Below are 22,715 nucleotides of genomic sequence, written 5' to 3' on the forward strand. Positions count from 1 at the left end.
AGTTGTTATTTAAAAACGTAAATGGCACTGCATGGTAATGGCAATGGCGCAGCAAACATCGACTTGGTTAGACAATGGACATTACGATTTATTCATTATATTTCTGCAATTATGTCACACAATTTTCAAATCATTACGCATTATTAACAAATATTATAAGGAATATAATATGATATAAGACCAGACGCACGTACCACGGCTTAGGGCGATTACAGTCCTCGCGCACGTCTCCGTTTTACAGCTGCCACGTGTGCGGCGGGGCTATATTATTCATACAACCTTCTATAGTTCAGCACGCAACAGAGAATCATGTTGCTTAAAACTAAAGAGTTTTAAGTTTATGTTTATTTTATTTATTTCGTAATTTAATACTGCACGCTCTTTATAGGTGGAAAGCGCCTAGCGTTTTAAAGATTACATATACTCGAGAAATTGGGACGCCTACCTGTTCCGCCATGACCGGTGGTAAGGGTACTGGTGGCCTGAAGGTCATGGCGTTAGGCGCGTAAGCTAAAAAAGACACTGGTGGGTTGCCGGCTTCGGCCACGGGGCGGCTTGGTCACTGTGTCTTTAGTAAGTAGGTATATGGCATCTATTACAGCTTAGAATTTAGAAATAAATACAAAAAATACATTTACCAAGATAATCAGCTTGTGCCGTTATTCAAACAAAGTATACCTGGAACAAATGACAGCATTAGTAATATCAGTATCTAACAAAATTAAAATTTGATAAAAGGGGTAATGGAGTCCCGTGACGATCAAGTGATCAAGCGATCAAAGATTGACCGTTTACAACCCCGATTGAAGCGATGATGTCAAGCACAACAGAAGGCCTACCGCGAACCACGTTCGACGTGTTACCTCCCTCTCACCCTTACGTACGAATTCACAAGTGCGACAGAGAGGCAACGCGTCGAACGTGGTTCGCGGTAGGCCTTCAGGCCCCGTAGACAACATGCCAATCGCTAACGCTCCATTGCGAACGAAACGCAACTGTCACTGTCACACTAATATGGAAGAGTGATAGAGAGACACAAAGTGATGCTATGGCGAAGCGCAGGCGATCGTCACTTTGGCTAGGCCGCCAGGCTAGATGACAGGGCGCGTAGCCAATGTGCCAATCGTTAACGCTCCGTAGCGTATCGTAGTCATCTCTCTATCACTCTTTCACACGAGTGCGACAGTGACATTTGCGTATCGTTCGCTACAAAGCGTTAACGGTTGCACGTTGGCTACGCACCCAGGTTTATTTAATGGTATCAGTCTATCCGGTCTCTTTGGAGGATCAAATATATGGGACCCGTTGCATTAAACCAATATAAAATTCAGAAACGACATTCAAAATCTGATAGTTTAATTTAAGTTATTGTATTGTTACTTACCTATGGACTAACGTTCGAAATAAATAAATAAATTAAGAAAAAATAATCAAAGCACCTAACGCCCGCCTCATACTATAAACGGTAGGTACGTGAACGTGACGTCACGATCACAGACACGAAGTATGGAAGACAAGAAAATTGCTATTTTGACGGTGAAATATTGCGTTTATGGATATGTACATAATTATTACATATTGCTGTGACATTTAATTTTCAATAGGTAAAATGTAAGGAATCGAACGATACCATTTTTTCATGTTGGAAGTTAAAAAAGTATGAAAAGTATTAAAGTAAAGTACTTTAATTTGAAACTTTTACGAAGCTTTGATTTTATTTTGACGAAGCATGTTGTGGATACTATTTTTGTGCGTAACAGCTATGACGAAGCCTGCGCTGTGGATTCTTATTGTATTTCATTTGGATTATTTGTATTTTCTAATAACATTTTTTTACCTTGAATTTTGAAACTTTAAGTCCAATCACATACAAAACCAGTAGGTACCTCAGCATTAATAATTATGTTTAGTCTTTGAAATGGAACAATGTGTATTTTAACAAAGACAAAACAAAAGAAGCCCACCAGGCCATTTGTTACGGCGACGTTTTAGTAACCCCCAAGAAGAAACCTTTCAAATAAGATTGTTTGAAAAATAAGTAAATGATTCTTTATTTGTGAGAGGTAATTTTCCTTGCACGTGTTTGGATTTCGGAGATTATTTTATTATACTCGTATAAACTACAAATCAAACCACAAATAATAAAAAAAACACATTCTTAGAGTTATACGGCGTTGAGCGCGGCGCGCCAACAAACTGGTTACTCCAGTTTGGCGCATTTATTGTACTTACAGACATATGTAACGTTGCAATTGTTTTTATATGAATAAATGAATTAATAATAATAATACCAAGAAAAGTCTGCAACGATCTTGATAGCACGCGCAGTGCAAATATTATGTAGGTATAGGTAAGTACGTCATAATTTGATAGAAATTTGACGTTTAAAATTATGATGATGCTTTCCTGACCGATTTCGGCCCCAGCGACTGTGTGCTCTGGACTAGGCAATTTTTAGCTCGTGTTATTAGAGTGTAGCTGATCCACTCTGATGCGCTCTTAGGTGGCTCACGTACCCTATCTTCTTGCTAAATACTCGAGCGCATTTTGGGCACGTCAGCACACCACCTACATAGTTGTAGGAAATTGAGGTTGGCGGCCGAGCCTTAAGCTCATCACGTTTTTTGTCGAGCTCACTGCGGCGTTCCGTCTCAAAAATGTTAACTCTATCATTAATGAGGCGCCGCCATTCGGGCCGCTGCGCTGCCTTCCGCTCCCAGTCAGAGGGCTCTAGTTGGCATCTCTTCATATGTCTTTTCAGAACATCCTTATATCGTAAGTACTGGCCACCGCTTTTACGCTTACCATTCTGGAGTTCTGAAAAGAAGATACGCTTCGCCACTCTGTCTTCTGACATCCGAGACACGTGCCCACACCACCGCAGCTGCCGCCTCATCAGATACACCTCAATGCCTCCGACATTTGCGCGCCTCAGGACGTTTGTGTTTCTGACCCGGTCCGTCCATTTGATATTCATAATATCTCGGAGGCATTTAAGGTGGAATCTGTCAAGTGTACGTATATGCTTACGGTAAAGGACCCATGTCTCAGATGCGTACAGCAGGTTCGGCAGCACCGCTGCCATGTATACACTAATTTTAGTGGAGAGCTTCAGGTCATGGGAGCGAAATACCTTTATACCTTACCTACGTTTAAAATAACACTTGCACTGCGGGTGCTCTGAAAATCGTTGCAGACTTTTCTTGGTCTAACTCTACTATAATTATTTTAAATAATAATTCTAAGTACCTACTAAACCACTTTTATGATTTAACTCACGTGTTTTTAGTCACTCACGCGACATGTTTCGGGTAGCCTAGTTCTCCATTTCCTAACATTAAACCCACCTTTTTCTGGTGGGTTTCTGGTTTCTTGTGCTTTAAAATGGAGACCCAGACATCGAGATGACTCAACACGTGAATTAAACGACAAAATGTAATTTTATCAATAGTACATATTAATATAAGTACATTGACTACACCAAACTTACAATAAAAAGTAACCTAAAATTAAAACTACCTACAAAACTAAAACTATACCTAAAAAAAAAAATACCTAAAAATCTATATCTAAAGAGGGTCCCTGGGGCATAGTGCCAAGAATTATTGCCAACGACAAAATTAGTTTAATATTAATATGACTCACGAAGGTTTAAATTCAATGAAAGCTAGGAAAGAGGGCTATTCGAGCAATATACAAAATGAACCATAGAGACTCACTTAGAGATAAATTTAAGGAAATTGACATAATGACAGTGCACTGTCAATACATTTATGAGAATATTCTGTATGTACATAAAATATTGTAAATTTTAGGAAAAATTGTGAAATTCATAATATTAATACTAGAAATAAACATAAGCTCGCAGTGCCCTTCACTCGGCTCCATAAAATTAAAAAATCATTCATGGGTAATTGTGTAAGATTTTATAATAAACTTCCAAACCATATTACTGAATTAAGTATCTATTAATAAATTTAAGAATTATTTCTAGAGCTTATTATACCACACAAGACTACATGAATGATATTACAACGTGGGATTAATTGTTATTCGAAATGATTATTTATTTATTAGGTATATTTGATTATTGATGAGGAAATGGATATTCCGATGTAATACTATCTACTTCTTTTGTTACTTATGCTTTTTTTTGACATTTAGATTTTATTCTAGAAATTCTAGACTAAATAGTATTTTTTTATACAATCTTTTTAATGTTTGACGATACTTTTGTGAAATTCTTAGTGTTAAATTTGATATGTATAATAATCCAATTTTATTATGGAATAATATTAACATCAATAAATTGCTCTGATAATTAGATTAAGATTAATTACGATTCATAAGAGCTTGTTGCTAGGCCTACATGAATAAAGTATATTTTTGTTTGTTTGTTTGAAATAAGATATGTTTTGGGGGTTGTGTGGTTACTTTTTATGTATGTTCATACAAAATAACTTGCCTTCATTGTTCTTGAGTGTATTCAGGTCAATATCGCTTGATCTTAATATTATTTCTCATCACCATTAGACACATTCACAGAAAGAACGCGACAATACCACTAAGCCGTGGAATGGGACAGTCACAAATTATCCGAATATTTATGGACGCATTGCACAGAAACTTAAAACTAACGAGTAATATTAAAGCAAACACTAAAAAAACTTTCAGACAATGAACCTAATGGGAAACTAACAAACTCATCGCTCAAAAACGAAATCTAAGCTTACACGAATGAGTGAATTATAATTCAAAACCTAATCAGGCCAAATGCCATTGCGGGAACAGGTAATTAAAAATGCCACGGCAAAAATTAACAGCTGCATTGCGCTTAATGCCCCGCTATTGCTCGACACCGATGGCTAAAGGTCAAAAGCGAAAAGCGGATTATTTATACTTATTAAAACCGGGCAAGTGCGAGTCGGACTCGCGCACGAAGGGTTCCGTACCATAATTCAAAAAAACAAAAACAAAAAAAAAAACAAAAAAAACGGTCACCCATCCAAGTACTGACCACTCCCGACGTTGCTTAACTTTGGTCAAAAATCACGTTTGTTGTATGGGAGCCCCATTTAAATCTTTATTTTATTCTGTTTTTAGTATTTGTTGTTATAGCGGCAACAGAAATACATCATCTGTGAAAATTTCAACTGTCTAGCTATCACGGTTCGTGAGATACAGCCTGGTGACAGACGGACGGACGGACGGACGGACGGACGGACGGACGGACGGACGGACAGCGAAGTCTTAGTAATAGGGTCCCGTTTTACCCTTTGGGTACGGAACCCTAAAAAGATGGCCATGTACTTATTTACATTTGTACTAACAAATAGTTACGAAGCCAGGAACATTTTGTACATCTACACGCACGAAATTTGTACATCAAACGGACTTTGAGAAATAGGACTGTGAGTTGTGACAGACGAAAGACGAGGGAACAGACTGACAGACAAGTGAGTGATGTTTACGTTCACTTTGTTTTCCAGCCATCTTAACGTTGCGGTAATATGCGGTAGATTAATAGTAAATAAGTACTAAGTTTTTCGTTTATCTTTTAATTGGCCCTAAAAATACATATTTATTATTTAAAACAATCGTCTATTGTTTGTATCATAATGCAGTTAATATTCTAAGTAATTTTAAGACAAAGACCATTTCAGTACGTTTTTTTAGTGTTCCGTACCTCAAAAGGAAAAAACGGAACCCTTATAGGATCACTTTGTTGTCCGTCCATCCGTCTGTCTGTCAAGATCCTTTATCTCGGGAACGCGTGGAGAATCGAGTTAAAATTAAAACCATATACTTAGGTCTATAGTCCCCTAACTTCTAAATTAACGTAAAAAAAGATACCATTTATGTCGCAAAAAAAACGTATATTTTGACACACTCAAGGTAATCAAAATGTATAGGGTACTTCCCGTTAACCTTTGAAATTTGGCAAGTAATATCGCCTTACACTACAAGTACAGGAAAAAATCTGAAAACAGTAAATTAAAAAAAAAGTACGTTAAATTTTTACAGAACCCCATAACCGGATTTTATAAGATTCGATAGAGCTTCGCAGAATTACATTAGTGAGATGAGTTTCTAAATCACTTTTTGCAGTAAAATATTGAAGTAAGTAATTAACGAGTATTAATCGTGCTACTTTAGATTATTTTGTTAATTATCTACTATTCCGTATAAAGTGCCCGATACAAATCTCATGAGCGCGGATTTGAAAAAGAATTCTACGGACTTCATTTTCAACTCCGGGAAACTTTTATTTAGAGATGCCACGAATTCGGCAACTATTCGGTATCCGGCCGAATGTTGCCTACTATTCGGCCCAATACCGAATATCTGTTGCACCTACCTAAAAAGAAACATTACACAATAAAAGTAACAAAAAACTAGGTACATATATTTAATATTTAAAATGTATTCTTGGAAAGTTATTAAATACGAAGACCCTTTTTTTAACATTTTTGTGGATTACAAATATTTTATTTTATCATGGGCCTGATTTCATTGACTAACTACATTAATTAATTCTGTTCAACAAAAAATATAATATATCTTAGTAAACATTGTGCTTTGATGGCGAACAGTTTTCTTAATGTGATTTGTTATTAGATTTGGGCTATTAATTGAAAGGCACATAGCGATTTATAAGAGTTGGAATTTATTATCGCAATATTGTAAGGCAAGGTGTGCTCCTATTCATAGCTACCAAGGTACTAAAGCACAAGCGAAGTCCTTAAGATTAGGAACTATGGGCTGTTGTTTTGTATTCAATAGTTTACATGTTGGAAAGAGAAAGTATAACAATATACTTGTATGAGTAAGATAGATTTAGTTTTGTTAATTCCAACATTTGTGACTCAAAATGTACGCATGTCATGCCAAATAATGCGAGAGAAGGGCCGAATATTCGGTATTCGGCCAAAACACTATTCGGAGCATCTCTACTTTTAGCGGCACATTCAATTGAATCTAGAAACCTTAACTCGTATGTAGTTAACTCTCCTAACATTGTAAGTCAGCAAAAAGAGCCTCTAAAACTTCTAGAACTTTCAAACTTTTCTTACAACTGGAACACGGAACCCCTTACAATGTGGTACCCATTACGAGGTTCATATAACTGAAATAAAATGTGGTCGCATACCTAACTGTGACATGGTTCCCGTAACGAGGTCGCGGTCGGGTGTTGGGACTTTTTTACGATGACCGTATATCAAATAATAAACCGCGTTCGCAGTTGTCACTCTTGTAGATCCATATTCGACTTTAATTAAGTTTGTGTACAGTCGCCATCAGATATATCCGAGCGGCCGAGGTGCTCAAAAATATCTGAACACGCACTCTAGTGCCTTTGCAATAGAAACGTGTTCAGATATTTGTGAGCATAGATACTAAGTGTAATTTTTATCCTCGAATTATATTATGTTGTATGAAACACTATTTCTTTTGGGATAGAGGCACAGTTTTTACCATAGCTGTGCATAGGTAAATTTCTTTTACCGAGTGGGGCCTAACACGAGCAAGTAATTAAAACATAGATTGTACTCCTCAAACGGTGACACATTTGTTCAAGAACTTTTAGAAATTATGAAGTCTTTAGACTTCCTTCATACAAATACAAATTCATTCATTTTTTCATACAAATTAAATATTATCTTCAATGTACGCCATCATCATTGTAACTGACGTGCTGGTCACGCCGCAGTGTATTGTAAATTTTGGTATATTTAACCAAAATTCGCAATACATTGCGTCTTAGTATAAACTTTAAAGTGTGCTAAAAATTAAAACTCAAGTTATTTTTAAAAGTCGCTGAATAAATGTTGGTCAGTTCGAGGAGTAAAACCTGCAGTTAATTTTTTTGCTCCTGTTAAAAGCCCCATCCGATATAATAATATATTAACCTTTTGGACGCCAGTGACCGATATATCCGCACCGCAGGTTCAACGCCAAATTAATCGGTCACAGACCACAGAGCAACATAGACCTACGTGCATATGCATAAAGTTCAATTTCAGTTTTGACACTTCGGTGACGTGGCGTCCGAGTGATTGCTTTTGTGTTTGACACGGCGTCGAAAAGTTTAACCTAAGTTTAATTTTTACCGAAAATAATACTTACCGACTAGTCTAGGAAGGGTTCATTTCAAAGCAGTCGGAGACTGAACCGGTTCCTTCCTCCGGTAACACGATTTCTATCCGATTTCCCGAGACGTGAGTCGAGATACAATAGGAGGTTCCGTCACAGAGTTAGAATCATTATCTTTTTAGCGTTTTAATTATATATAGACTTACACCAAACAAGATAGCATGTGAACTAACTCTTCTTACGCTAATTTAAATTTATTTACATTATTAGTGTCAATTAAAAACATGATTATTATTAGTGTCAATTATAAAGACATGAATAATTGACACTGAATGAAATCGCATTTTGAAAAATTGTATCGGCATGCATCAATCATGTTTGAATATTAAATAATTCATTGCAAACTTTATTCAAAAGAATAAATTATAAATACGTGCTTTCACATCATTTGCGAATGTGAAGGTGTATTAAAAATACGTTTTATTTTCCGCTAATGATAAATCGGACGTAGTTTAGGGTAAAAGATCCAATCCACAAAAATCTGTTAGTAAAATTTGAATTTTCTGTCAAACGGAAAAGTCATTCATTTAAATGACAAATTTTAGAGGATGGATCCTTTACCCTAAACTACGTCCAATTTATCTATATGTATACCTCTATATTGTAGGTATATATTCAACAACCTGTATATATGTGACTGCTAAAAAGTAGAACAAAACTATTCACGGGCAAGGAAGTATCTCTGAAAGGTCCCTCCGCCTCGGGCTATAAAGTAACTTAACAGTACGAAAACTTTATCTACATTTATTTATATAGAATAGTTCCGACAAGGGAGCGCTGCAATTTGTCACGATTTTGTTTCTGCGTGCGTGTTCTTTGAGTAATATCTATGCATTGACGTATATCTCAGGACTGACATGTAAAATATATTTTTTACCAATAAACGCTATCTATCTATATCTATCTAACTACTGGCCTTACGGGCAATAAGAATGGGGCATCAATGGGGCCAGTACAGCGGTGTGACACCGCTACAAAGCCATTGGTTGATGTGTTCGCATCACGCGCGCGATTGGTCGCAACTAGTTGCGTTAGACTGCATGATTGGCTCGTATTCGTGAGTGACACCGCTGAACTAGTACCATTTTTGGTGCCCGTAAGGCCCGTTCTGAGATATACGTCAATGTATCTGGGATTTTGTGACTAAGGTTAAGATACGTTGATTAGCATATAGCTGTTAAGATAATAATATAAAATACACAACCGTAGAAAGGCCGTAAATATATAACTAATAATTCGATTACAATACATAAATAAAATAAATTAGACGCGGAACATTTTATTTTCGTACAGTTTTGTCGTAGGAAACAATTAAGGGGCCCACTGATTAACAGTCCGCCGGACGGTATCGGCCTGTCAGTTAGAACAAAATTTTGACAGTTCCGAACAACTGACAGGCCGATACCGTCCGGCGGACTGTTAATCAGTGGGCCCCTTTAGGCATTAAATCCGCCATTTGTACTTTATTCTTATAGCCCCAAAATCAAATCTGATGTTCCATAGAAAACTTGACATAATATGATTCGCTAAAATTTATGAGACAATAGGTATATATTTTTTTCGTTTTCGAGGTTTGTAAAAGTTGTTCAGTATGACCTACATTGGTGAATGACCTCAGATTATGGTCAGACATACCAAAATGAAGTTCAATATTTACAAGTAGGTAAGTATAAAATAAGAATGTTTTTTTTTTCTTTTTTAATTTGTATATAGGTAATGTGTATGTTGGCATGGTGGCTGAAGGACGGGGTACTGGACATCCACCAACCCGCTGGGTGAACACTGTAAAGAAGGCCTGCCAAGGATCCACACAGGCGCCTATTATCAGGAAGGCGGAAAATCGTGCAGAATGGAATGGAGAGCCTTGGTGCACAAAATAACGACCTCATGTGGTCGCGACCCTCAGTCATGAGGAATCGAGGAAGAAGAAGAAGATATAGGTAAGTTCCCTGTCGTGTCTTCCCGGTTCATGGCAATTGTAGGTACCTACACCACATAATTAATAAACAACAAATGCACATTCTAGATGATTTGATTGTTCGCTTCAGATTAATCATAATAAATAAATATGATCTTGAAATTTGTGTCCTCTATGTATGAAACGCTTTGTCCCTTTATCACTCTTCCATTGCGACTGTGACAGTTGCGTTCCCTTCGCTACAGAGCGTAAATGATTGGCATGTTGGCTACACAGCCAGGCATCTAGTAGTTCACTTCGAGTAGACATGCTTAAGAAACGCCAATGCGGGAATATAGCCCAAACTTGTAACATATTGTATCAATCAATCTTGCCAGGCGTGGCGATAGCATCGGGGCGCGGCGACATACTTAATGTCTCTTTGTACCACGTAATGGCTGCCAAATAACAAATTGATATATAATTATGTTTTCGTGACCCTAGTAGTTAACCGGGCTTTCATCATTTACCGTAAAAGGATGGTTTTAGGAAGCTGACCCTAAACGTTTTCTCTCGCGTAAAATCTGCCTTTCATCACGGTTTAAAAGATACTCATAGACTATAGCCTGTATCTTGAGGTACCTATTTAAATAAAAGTAAACAAACAATTTGTACATTTTCGGGTAGTTATAACATTTATTGGTTAACCAACGAAATACAAAACCGCCTGGATCTGCCACCGAACGACCTGACTTTAACCTACATTATTTGATCGTGTAATGTTTTCATCTACCCTCAACTGGCTTGAGGAGCAATTTGAGGGTAGATTTTGTTTACTTTTATTTAAATACCTAAAGATACAGAGTATAAGTCTTTTATTTTTGAGTCACAATCTTCTAATCTCTAAACATATTTAACCCTTTTAAATTGTATGATACCCTAGTAATCTCCGCCACGACAATTTAAAACGGCCAAATATGAAGGCGAAAATCCCCGACTTTACGACGATAATGCCTCTCTTTAAGCTTAAGTACTTTACATTCCCATAGCTTACAAGAACCAGTGTAAGTATGATCCCCGATCACCCATAATTGTTACAAACCTGGGTATCTAGATATACTGGATTACTGATTCGTTTGGTAAGCGAGGGATACAGGGCATATAAATTGTCCCGCTCGGTTAGTTCCATGAATTAATTAGGGCAGTGGAGGAATCTTAAGATTAAGTTAAGAGTGATTTATTTACTAACGAAAATAATGGAATTCATTAATAGGTACCTACGATTTTGTACAATGGGGTCTGTAGCAATATTTAGATATAATACTATAAAATAATAATACAGGCTAATAATATATATTAAGACTCACAGTTCCACAAACTATTCGACACCTTCGACACCCCGTACCTTACGAAACGGCAATGGTTAAGACATTTTTATATGGATACAGGTTAATATTATTATTAAACCACATTTTTAAGGTAAATACTGAATCCGCAGACAGTATAGGTACAGGGAGTAAAAGAACTGAAGACAGTGAAGAAAACACCCCTACTCTAAATCGTTTTCCAATTACTATTTACGAACCGACACAATAAGCCCGACTTTAGTCCCCTAGTCCGTAAAATTAGGTTGTTTTTTCTTTGCCGGCCCGGTTTCGGGTGCTGAAAGAGTCCATTTAAGGTTAACGATGTCTTATTAGCGATAACGGCACGATTGTTATTCATGTTCTTTTGTCAACGAAATGCAATAGAAATGAATTAAGAGCTTTTTTAATTGGATAAAACGCTTTTTGAGGAAACTTCGGCCCTTTGTGGTTTTTTTTTTGTTTATTTTATCGCGCTCACAAATGGAGGTTCTCAATTGCTTCTTTGTGAAATTTCTGACAGAATAAATTGTGCGCTTCATGTTTTTTTTTAATGCTGCCACGTTATAATTATCCATTTTTACGATCAAGTTATAATCGTTTACTGTATTTACAGTTGTTGCGCTTTATGAGTAAGAACTTATTTTTTCGTACTAGTGCTCGACATGCTAATGCCCAATAGATGACACCTTGCTGCAGTGGCGGCGCGTCGAACATATCCATAGGCAAGCCGGGGCTAATTTGGCTTACATATTTCCTTTAAAACTCTGCTCAAACGTCCAAAAACAGGCAAGCCGGTGGGAATGTACTGGGACCGCGTCGAGCACCAGTACGTTTATCTTATGTAAGTATTAAACATAAAATAGTTGAACAATTATGTGTAGTGGTAAGTATTTCATAAAAACCACCTATTGAACATTTTCAAAACCAAACTAACTTCTATTAATCTGGTTTCCCAACACCTGAAAAGACGAATTTCAGGTACTAAATAGGTAAATATCAAGGGAACTTTTGATTCAAACATTCACCGCGTGAAATGTAAATGAAGGGTTCGGTACATTGTACTAAGACTGGGTTTATCAAAATGTTCAACCCTAGCAGAGCTTACTTCAGCTTCCATTGTAATCCACCCCAGGGCTGGCACTGACTGAGTCAACAAGATAAAGCAGACCCCATTCGAAGGTAAGTAAACATGTAACTCATACAAGGCTGTGACAACCCTACCCTCGTTTAGGTAATTGTTAGGGTTTGGCTATTTCAGTTATTTTTGGAGTTTAAAGTTTAAACTGTGAAAGGGTAAAAAATATAAAACAGATTTAAAATATTAAACTAGAGATGCCACGAATATTCGGCAACTATTCGGTATTCGGCCGAGAGAGGGGCCGAATATTCGGTATTCGGCCAAAACCACTATTCGGGGCATCTCTATATTAAACTGTGCTTTTAGCATCAAATCATTCAATTCCTTCAGTCTTTCTTTACCCAACTACGGAAAGGGTTTTGATTTTAGCAGTCTATGTACGTATGTATATACCTACACGTAAGTTATTGTGTGTAGGTATGTATTTTTGTGTCGTACCTACAACCACCACCACCATAGCGTCAACACTACTTAAGCTACATTTGAGTCGAAATCGAAAGGAGAGAGGGGTTTTTTGTGACTAAAAACGTAGTGGGTACAACTTTTACTTTTAGGGTATTAGACACTAACCCCCTTATTCATAAACGTTTACTAAAGTTGACAAGCCGATAGTAATCGTTTGTCCCTTTCGATCATACCAATACGTCGGAAAGGGACAAACGATTATTATCGGCTTGTCAACTTTAGTAAACGTTAAACGTTATGGGGTAAGTGTACAGTAGGTAAAAACCCACGTAAAAATACCGTTCCTTCATTCCTATAAATCCGTTTAAAAATTTCCGAAAAAATACGAGTACCTAGATTGTTCAAGCCTTGCTCTTTCATACCACTTCACTTTTATTTAACTAGATTGCGCACCAAGCACTCTCAGTACCTACAGACCTTTATGCTTTGATCGGAACTAGATTTATGAAACTGCAATTTTTCCCGGTCTAATTCTTATTTTTTGGATTAACTATGCACAGAATTTGTAATGATGAAGCGTGGAAAAATCAGGATTAACGTCTTTCTACGAAAATATTAAGTTTTTGTATTTATGGAAAACTTGGTCGAATACCTGCCTACTCTACATATTTTTAAAAGGTTATTATTATTAGGTAAGTCTTTTTAGATCGCTCTTTAAGTCTTTAGCGAAAAAACCGCCTGTTATCTACGATAGTTTAAGTTATTATCTTATTAAGCTTAATATGTAGGTACCTATACCTATGTACTGTTTCAATTATCATTAATTAAATTTGTATTGTATTGTAGCAAGCAATAAATTAAATTTGTATTGTATTGTATTATAAGTTATTATTTCCCCGATTGTATATTTGACGTGTAATGTATGTGTACATTATTAATAATTATTAATATAAATATGAATATGAATATCACTGACGGTCAAAGTCAAGACTGACAAAAGGGTACGACTTAAGGTGACAGTCCATTTCCAACCGCAGCTGCACTACTGTCAATTTTACTATGGAAATTGACAGTAACAGCGACGCGTTCAGTACCAGTAGTGCAGCTGCGGTCAGAAACGGAATGTTACCCTTACGATATATATGCGCACTTTGGCCGTCACTGTCTATTCCATGCTGACAGTACCATATTTATGTTATGATAGGATAGGCCTTATTTAAATTTCCGCAGCCAGTTTGTTATGGAACTAGCACAATGTCTCGGATAGAAATGGATTAACTTAATGGAATCTCTAACAATAACATGCATTAGCACGCTTTCACAAAGGGAGAGACCCGACCTGAACAATTGTTTACTTTCTATATAATGGCTTGAAATTTTCCACTTCATAATATTTTCTCGCCTGATTTATAAAGTTACGTGTAATGCTCTGAATTGTGTTTTGAATAGTACCTAGATTAAGATAAAGATAGTCTATTATTCAAGTAGGTATATTACAATGCGCTTATGACCGTCTAATAAAGCTACACCGGCTCCAACCCTACACCTCTGCCTCGAGAAGATTTAAGTCCCCTCTCAATTGGAAGAGAGTATCCCTGTGGAGTGTAGACTGTAGCTTTTCGTGATGGGGGTTCGTTGGGAGAAGCGTAGAATCTCAGCAAACTGGATCGCTTCTGGCCGCTGTTGTCTCGAAGTCCGCTATACCTCCATTTACCGGTATATGTGTTGTGTGAAATGAAAACACATATATTTGTTTATTTACTGGAGAGTGTTCAGGCTGGTATGAGTGAAGCTCTCTTGATGTCTCTGATATCTCTGAATAAGCCACGAAACGGCTCTGGCTTTTATAGTAAAACACAAGGCCGTTTGGTACCTTCTTCAACTAGTGGGTGTATCATGCAGAGTCAGTAATGTATATTTTTGCCAATCTCGTTAATTATAAGCACGTATGAAAGGAGCACGAATCCTAGACTTATAAATAGGTACAATATTAAGCACGTATGAAAGGAGCATGAATCCTAGACTTATAACTAGATATAAAACATTCCACGCAATTCATTTGACATAATATACGAGCACAAAGTAAAACATGATATACAAAAGTAAAAATAGCAACCTAAACGTAGAGACTAATTAAACACATACATGAACCCTAATAGCTATTTACGACAATCCCAATATGGGACCGGCAACAAACTCGGCAGGACACATCTTTTAAAAACATTACATCTTATAACTAACATGTATTACGAGAAATACGAAAAAATACAATTTAAATTACTACAGAATTCATGCAATTACATACCTACAGTAGGTATTTTTCTTTATAGAAGTTTGATTTAAAAATATATATGTGTATCAAATCATCCAAATAAATTAGTGCAGATTATAAATAAATTAAATATTGGATATGGGAGCGCCTTTTTGGCGGAGGGTTCGTGAGTCTCCTTAAGAGGGCGCGTAATTAAAGCAAGGAAGCGCGACGCGCGGAAGATTTGGCAATCGTGCGGGTTTTAACGTTTTACCTCAATATCTCTGAAAGTATACGAGCAAAAATTGCTAGTCAAATCCCTCGACTACCTATATCATTAGCTATTTTATACTAAAATTATACCGCAGTGGTAATGGAAGTGGCTGCAATTATACCACCAGAGATGCTAGGGCTGGCTCATTCCTTGGCCAAAGAATCGGAATTGCCATTTAGCGGGGAAATGTAGAAAAAATGTACGAAGCGGGGAAATCTGGGGGACTATTTTTAGGGTTCCGTACCCAAAGGGTAAAACGGGACCCTATTACTAAGACTTCGCTGTCCGTCCGTCCGTCCGTCCGTCCGTCTGTCTGTCACCAGGCTGTATCTCACGAACCGTTGACTAGACAGTTGAAATTTTCACGGATGATGTATTTCTGTTGCCGCTATAACAACAAATACATAAAACAGAATAAAATAAAGATTTAAATGGGGCTCCCATACAACAAACGTGATTTTTGAACAAAGTTAAGCAACATCGGGAGTGGTCAGTACTTGGATGGGTGACCGTTTTTTTTTGCTTCTTTTTTCGTTTTTTTTGCATTATGGTACGGAACCCTTCGTGCGCGAGTCCGACTCGCACTTGCCCGGTTTTTGTTAGTTATAATTTAGTTTGTATTTAAGTGTAATTTATTTTATTGGAGCATTTCTCAAAAAGTTTGTACCTACATTTCGATCACCTTTTAGATTTCTATAAAAATTGGTAAGCTGGTAAAGTACATGAAGCTGAACAACTTCCACCATATTTCCCAAAATGTCCCAGAAAGTTTCTATGAAGCATTCCTGTTTTGTTACCAGATTTCCTTACTTTACCAGCATACTAATTTTTATAGAAATCTAAGAGGTGATCGAAATGTACAAACTTTTTGAGAAATGCTCATTGAAACAAAATGAAAAATAGACATGTTTTTGATTTTTTTCTATCAGCACAGCTATCAGCCAACTTTAATTAGGTAAGGTTTTGCTGAAGTCTGCCCTCGCAAATATACCTATACCTAGTCTAGTTTCCTTATATACCTATACCTAGTTAGTTAGCCTTTGCCCTTGACTAAAACGTGTAAAAATTCAATATAAGAACTACTATTTTGCGTTAATCTCCTCTTAATAGATGAGACTTTTAAACGCGAATTGTGCAATAAGTATAATCTTTATTTGCAAAGTTAGATAGAGTGCGCCAGATACTTTCGGCACTTTGTTCTAACTTTTTGACACTATCCGCTATTAACGTATTGCCTTCTATACGTGTTACTCGGAAAAAGAAAACTCTTACACTTTCTTATTACGAATTCAGCTTTTTATTATTACCTACACTACAAATAACACTTGCACTTGCACAAACTTCTATGAAATATGACGTATAAATAACACTTGCACTGCGTGTGCTATCAAAATAGTTGCAGACTTGTCTTGGTCTAACTCTGTCTATATAAAATCGATTGGAGTACGTTAGTATTTATTTGCATTACAACCGATACCATCTAGTAAAAATTAGGTCAAAGATGTTTAACAAAAGAGACAGCAGGTGGTCTGTATGATTATTAAACGATGATTTAATCTTATAAATTACGACACTTATACATAACAACGCGCGTAATAGCATTGAGGTAATTATTGTGTGGTTGATAAATGAATAACTTACCTTATTGATAAATGATAATTCCCTTAACCTCTATCACCTCAATTATTCAGGGTGGAACATTTCTAGAGACTGAGCTGAAGGATTCCTAGTAGTGTTAAATTAAATTTAGTATATTATGTAGGTATGTATATATGTTTGTCGTTGCTTATGTATGTTAAATTTCAGATTAGCTTTAGTGATTAGTAGCACCGCCCACAATCTCTCTGCTTTGCCTTAAGGTTGACTGGTAGAGAATGCTTTTGGCATTAAATCCGCCTTTTGTACGATAAGTTTTCTTTTGTGCAAAGTTTAAATAATAAATAAAGGATAGTGTTATCTAAGTGATACAATCGAGTTATTATAATCGTAAAGCTGGATTAAAACGTAAAACAAAATCATTGAAATGAAATATTTTTATATCAGTGACAACCCTGCCACAAAGTTTTAAATTGACACATGTCATTAACTTGACTTTACATTCGATGCTCGGATCTATTGCTAGGGTTAAAATATACAGACTTTGCACTAATGTTAAACAAACGGTTAGAAATATTAACGTGATTTATAAGTGAGAAATAAAGTACGTAGCCTAAACAATTCCCCGTTTGCATAAAAGTCCCTCATTCTGTTCCACCCGATATGAGTTAAATTATTAAAAATAAATGGTTGATAAACACAACTACAACAATCATTTACTTACAATTTTCAGTTCATATCCTTATAGTTTTAAGGCGCGATTAGCAGGGTTTAGGAAAATAGGAAAATTTACCTAAAGATGAATTGGTAAATAAACTTCATGATTAGACGCAAAAAGAAAACTGAATCAAAATTGAACAATATTTCCACGAACACACATACGACCGTATATGAGAAGTGCAAGGATATATTAAGTATATTATATTTATATCTTTGCCACTATGCATTGTTAGGTACTATAAGTTCCAGATAATAAATGTTTACTAATAAGTTTTTTTACGCTAAACAGAAACAAACAAAGTTCAGTATAGTTTTCAAAACCACGAAATGTTACATTATAATAATAAGTTTTTGGCAAAAATTTCATATTTGGTACAAGCTTTTATCGCTGACTGTACTTTTCTTAGAACAGACAACTAATACTCATCGAGACAATTCTAAAAACCCCTAACACAATTAGGTTGCGCTGTTCATCACAGAGTTCCTATGGCCACCTCCTGTCTCCATCATCAGATCAGCTCGATGGTACCATAATATTGCATTGTCATCCGATTTATACATGCATGCAAAATTTCAGCTCAATCGGAAACCGGGAAGTGGATCAAATTTAACTTGCAAGATTTGATTACAGACCGACAGACAGACAACGGTCAGGTGAAACTAAATAAAAGCTTGTAAAAAGATACAGACCGGACCGTAAAACTTCAAAAACCGTGATATCTTATAAAAAATTTGAAGAAGTTTCCCAAGACCAACGAAACGTAAAAAATCACACAAGTCAGATTAAAAAGTAGCTAGAACTTTTTAATACCAAGTTCATCAGATGTTAACTTACCTACATTCCTCATTCAACCGCTTGAGATGCCTAACACTCACCACGAAACGATAACAGTCTAGGAAAAATTGTCCAAACAAATCGAGATCGTACTCGTACTACGCGACAGGGGATGTAATAGAAGATCAGCGCGACAACCCCGTTCGGGAACTGGCTATCGACTGCGAACCGGAACGGCCTGCTTCAGGTTCGCCGACAAGCTGCAGTATCAACAGCGCATGCGCCCTGCATCAGCTCCGTTCTACTACCAAAAAGCCATAACTACACTATCGTCTCGACCACACACAAGCCTTTTCGTAGCATCGCCGAGAACGATCTCGTAACATCTTGCAATCAACTTTTGAGTGCTGTAGAATTACGCTAATTTGAATTTTACGGGATTGGGATAAGTGTTTTTTTTATTTGCTTTTTATTCGAGGAAGTAAGTTTGTCACATGTTGAAGTTCGCGGCGTGCTCGTGTTATCAATGAGTATTATTGTGGAGTCGAAGACGTGCGCAACTGAAATGCGGTTAAGGCTTCATTATTTAAAAACCGCGTATTAAAAAAACTCATTTACGTTCGGTCCTTCGCTGTCAGAATCGTTATTACTTACATAATACTTTAATATTCGTACCTATAGTTTTATCAATTTAAATAAAATATAACATAAATAAGGTCAATACAAAAGCCAGGCTTCAAATACATAAATTAATATTATCCTTTTTAATTGCGCTAGCATATGATAAGTTTGAAGTAATCAATCAAGCCAAATCTAAAAAATTACAACACCCTGTCGAACCGAATGTCGACCAAGAACGAGACATATGTATGAGCTCATTATCTCCCTATCCCACTCTATTCTATAGCTTGAAATGATAGGTGTGGATACTGTGGACGCGGCTTTAATAATTGTCTTTTTGTATTGTTTCTTCTTGTTAGTAACATATACAGTAATGAACAAACTATCCGTATGCTAAAAACACTAGCATAATGTTTTTTTTTCTTTTATTTGCGTTTGACATTAATGAAGATCTTTCCGTACGTTATTTTTGCTACAATAAGACATATCCGAGCATATTGGAGAAAAGGTTTTTTAATATGTAACCCTTCATAGTGCATGTTTGCGGCTGGAATTTTTCCCTTGGCCTGATTTTATTTTAAAGAAAACTTGCTTTTGCTTTATGTATGAAACTTTTGAGATAAAATATATTCCACCACTGATCCAGTAACTATCTTAGAGTGCTAGACTCAGGCGAACGTGCCTGCGGTGCTAACTCCCTCATATTTCTAGAAAGTAACTAAGTAACTAAGATAAATAAAAATAAGTATCTGAATAAATCACCTGGTTAAAGTACTATATTTTCCACTCTTTAGTTCACTTTTAATTTAATTTAATATATTATGTATTATGTAGATGTTAAAACGCGGTTTACATATAATTGATTTGTGGAGGTGCGAAGGGAATCTGGTTCTGGCTGAAAAACAGCGCTAAAGTGTCACCCATGTGGGCGGGCATTTTCAGCATCATGCTGACGCCAAAACCGTTTGCCACATTATTTAGAATAATTATAACTTATACTTAATATTATTAGAATAGTTAGTTTAGTTAGTTTAGTTTATATTTTGTACTTCTTTGTGGCAATAAAGCATTAAAAAAAAAAAAAAAAAATGTTCGATGAAAAATGACATGTAACCAATATTTCATGTTATCTCATCTTTGGTAGGCATAAAAATGTACTTGTAATGTTTGACTTTAAATGTGATGAAATTTAATTCAAGTAACAGTGATATTTTAGTTCTTTAGGCCATTTCTCCATCCAAATCGTTTTACGTACGTAAACAGTACAGTACGGTGTTAGTAAATTCAAGGTAAACGTACGGATACAGTAAACTGAAGTTTGCGTGTGTTTAATTAATGATAGTGTCGTGTAATTGTACATTTTAAGAATATAATATAAGTTTAAGATAAATTAACCTACACTCAACGACTGCCGACTGTGCCCTGTTTGTTAGTATCTATAATGGAACTGTTTTATATATTTAAAGTTTCAAAAAGAACTTAAAAGAAATAAAAATACAAATAACAATAAATCTTTGCATAATCAAATGCCGCACAAAATGTTATAAATAAGTTAGTGTCAATTTATTTCTATGCCGTTATGACTCGCATCACACCCCACGTTAAATCGTAGCAGCGTATGAATGATCTAAAGATCCCCCACGGCGTTTATCACCCTAACGGCTGACGCCCTTGCATCGCGCAGTAATGGTGAATACACACTCGCGCATTGCCATAGGTCATAGGACAATGTTCCGCTCCCGTATACCGTTTGTGGCATGTAATAGGAGCAAAAAATTAAACTGTAAGCTGTACTCCTCAAACTGGCCAACATTTGTTCAGCAACTTTTAAAAATAACTTGTTTTGTTTTTTAGTATGTACACTTTAAAATTTATTCTAAGAGGCAATGTATTGCGAATTTGGTTATGTTTAAGGCATGACAAGCAACGTCAATCACAATGATAATGGCGTACTTTGAAGGTAATAGAACTAGACCAAGAATAGTCTGCAGCAATTTTGTCAGCCCACGCAGTGCAAGTGTTATTTTAAACTTCAAACTTCTATGAAATTATGACGTATAAATAACACATGCACTATGTGAGCTATCTAAATCGCTGCAGACTTTTCTTGGTTGCACTCTATTTAATTTATACGAAAAATAGGAAGACTTCATAATAAACAAAAGTGTCACCGTTTGATTATTTGCTCGTGTTACAGGCCACACCCGGTATGTTTGGCCTAATGGCACCCCGTTTCTTGGGCATTTATTTTAATTCGTTTTGGGTTAGCGGAGCGTTAACAATTGGCATCTTGTCTACGAACCCAGTTCCGTGTTAGCATATTGGATACCTATTGGATTGTCATCAGAATTAAGAAAGTGCTCCAAATTACACCTGAATCAGATACTAGGAAGTGGTTCATATTTAAGTTATAAGAATTTGAAACAAACATATAGGTATAAATACAAATATACGCGGTAGTACCTTACTACTTAAAAAAACGTATGGTATTTACGTAGGGGGCTGTCCATAAATTACGTCATCGATTTTTGACGATTTTAGACCCCCCGCCCCCTAAAATCATCCAAAAATCATGCTTCGAATGACCCCATTTCCTCCTACGTCATGCTACCAACATCCGATGTCTAGACCCCCCCCCCCCCTAATTTGAAATGACGTAATTTATGAATAGCCCCTAGGTATGAAAACAAAACAAAAAATATTATTCCTTATTACCTATGGGTGAAAGCACAAATTAATGTCAGTTGTCAATGTGGCGCCAGCATTATTCAATGCAAATCTCTAGTCATAGCATGAATAAATTATTATTGAATTTTATTATCTAAACGACGTTGCGGGGGGATAATAATGGCATTACTTGCGCAAAATGATAAAGAACTTTTCTTCACTACTTTGAAAAAATCCTTTATCTCGCACTGCTACTCAAAGTTAAAACGCAGTTTACGTATTATGCATCCGATACACAATTACCGCATTTTTCACAGGTAACATCAAAATACGAGTTTTTTTTAAGTACTGACGATTTGAGATATAATAATTATATTTAGGTATATTTTTATTCGATTTATGTGAAATTATTTTCTTACTTTCTAACGTTGCTAAATAAATCCTACCGTAACAATAAACACGCATTATACAACAATAATTTGAACAGCAAGTCGCTCAAGTATTCTGGAAAAAATACCTTTTAAAAAGCAATATGAACCTCCAAGACAATATTAGGTATAATATTTATAATCATTTGAAATGACTCGGTATTTTCTGTATAGCGTTTCTCTGGGATCGGTTGTAGCTTATTCTAAAAGTAGCCTAATTTTTAAAAATTCGATATATATATTGTTCAAGTCTATTTTTTAAAGTCTATTGATTTCGAAGTAGTTTCCCATAATAATTGATCGACGCCTAAAGGATGACTCACGCTAGACCGGGCCGGGGCCGGGCCAGAGCTTCCAGTGCTTCGTTTTCTATAGAAAGCACCACGTGATCACTGATCAGCCGTCATAGAAAATTACATATC

The 22,715-nt window shown here is 36.2% G+C and overlaps 1 protein-coding gene across 1 annotated transcript in view; it reads right to left on the minus strand.

Moving 5' to 3' along the window:
* The window catches only part of LOC134806388 (protein O-mannosyl-transferase TMTC1-like), a 163,218-nt gene extending 144,070 nt beyond the window's left edge, over positions 1–19,148 (minus strand). Inside the window, exon 1 of the mRNA XM_063779639.1 lies at positions 18,642–19,148. The gene's annotated coding sequence lies outside the window, so the exon portion shown is untranslated. The remainder of the gene's footprint in view (positions 1–18,641) is intronic.
* Positions 19,149–22,715: the final 3,567 nt, after the last annotated feature.

The sequence above is a fragment of the Cydia splendana genome, chromosome 3 (genome assembly GCF_910591565.1).
Source record: "Cydia splendana chromosome 3, ilCydSple1.2, whole genome shotgun sequence".
Classification (NCBI taxonomy): Eukaryota; Metazoa; Arthropoda; class Insecta; order Lepidoptera; family Tortricidae; genus Cydia; species Cydia splendana.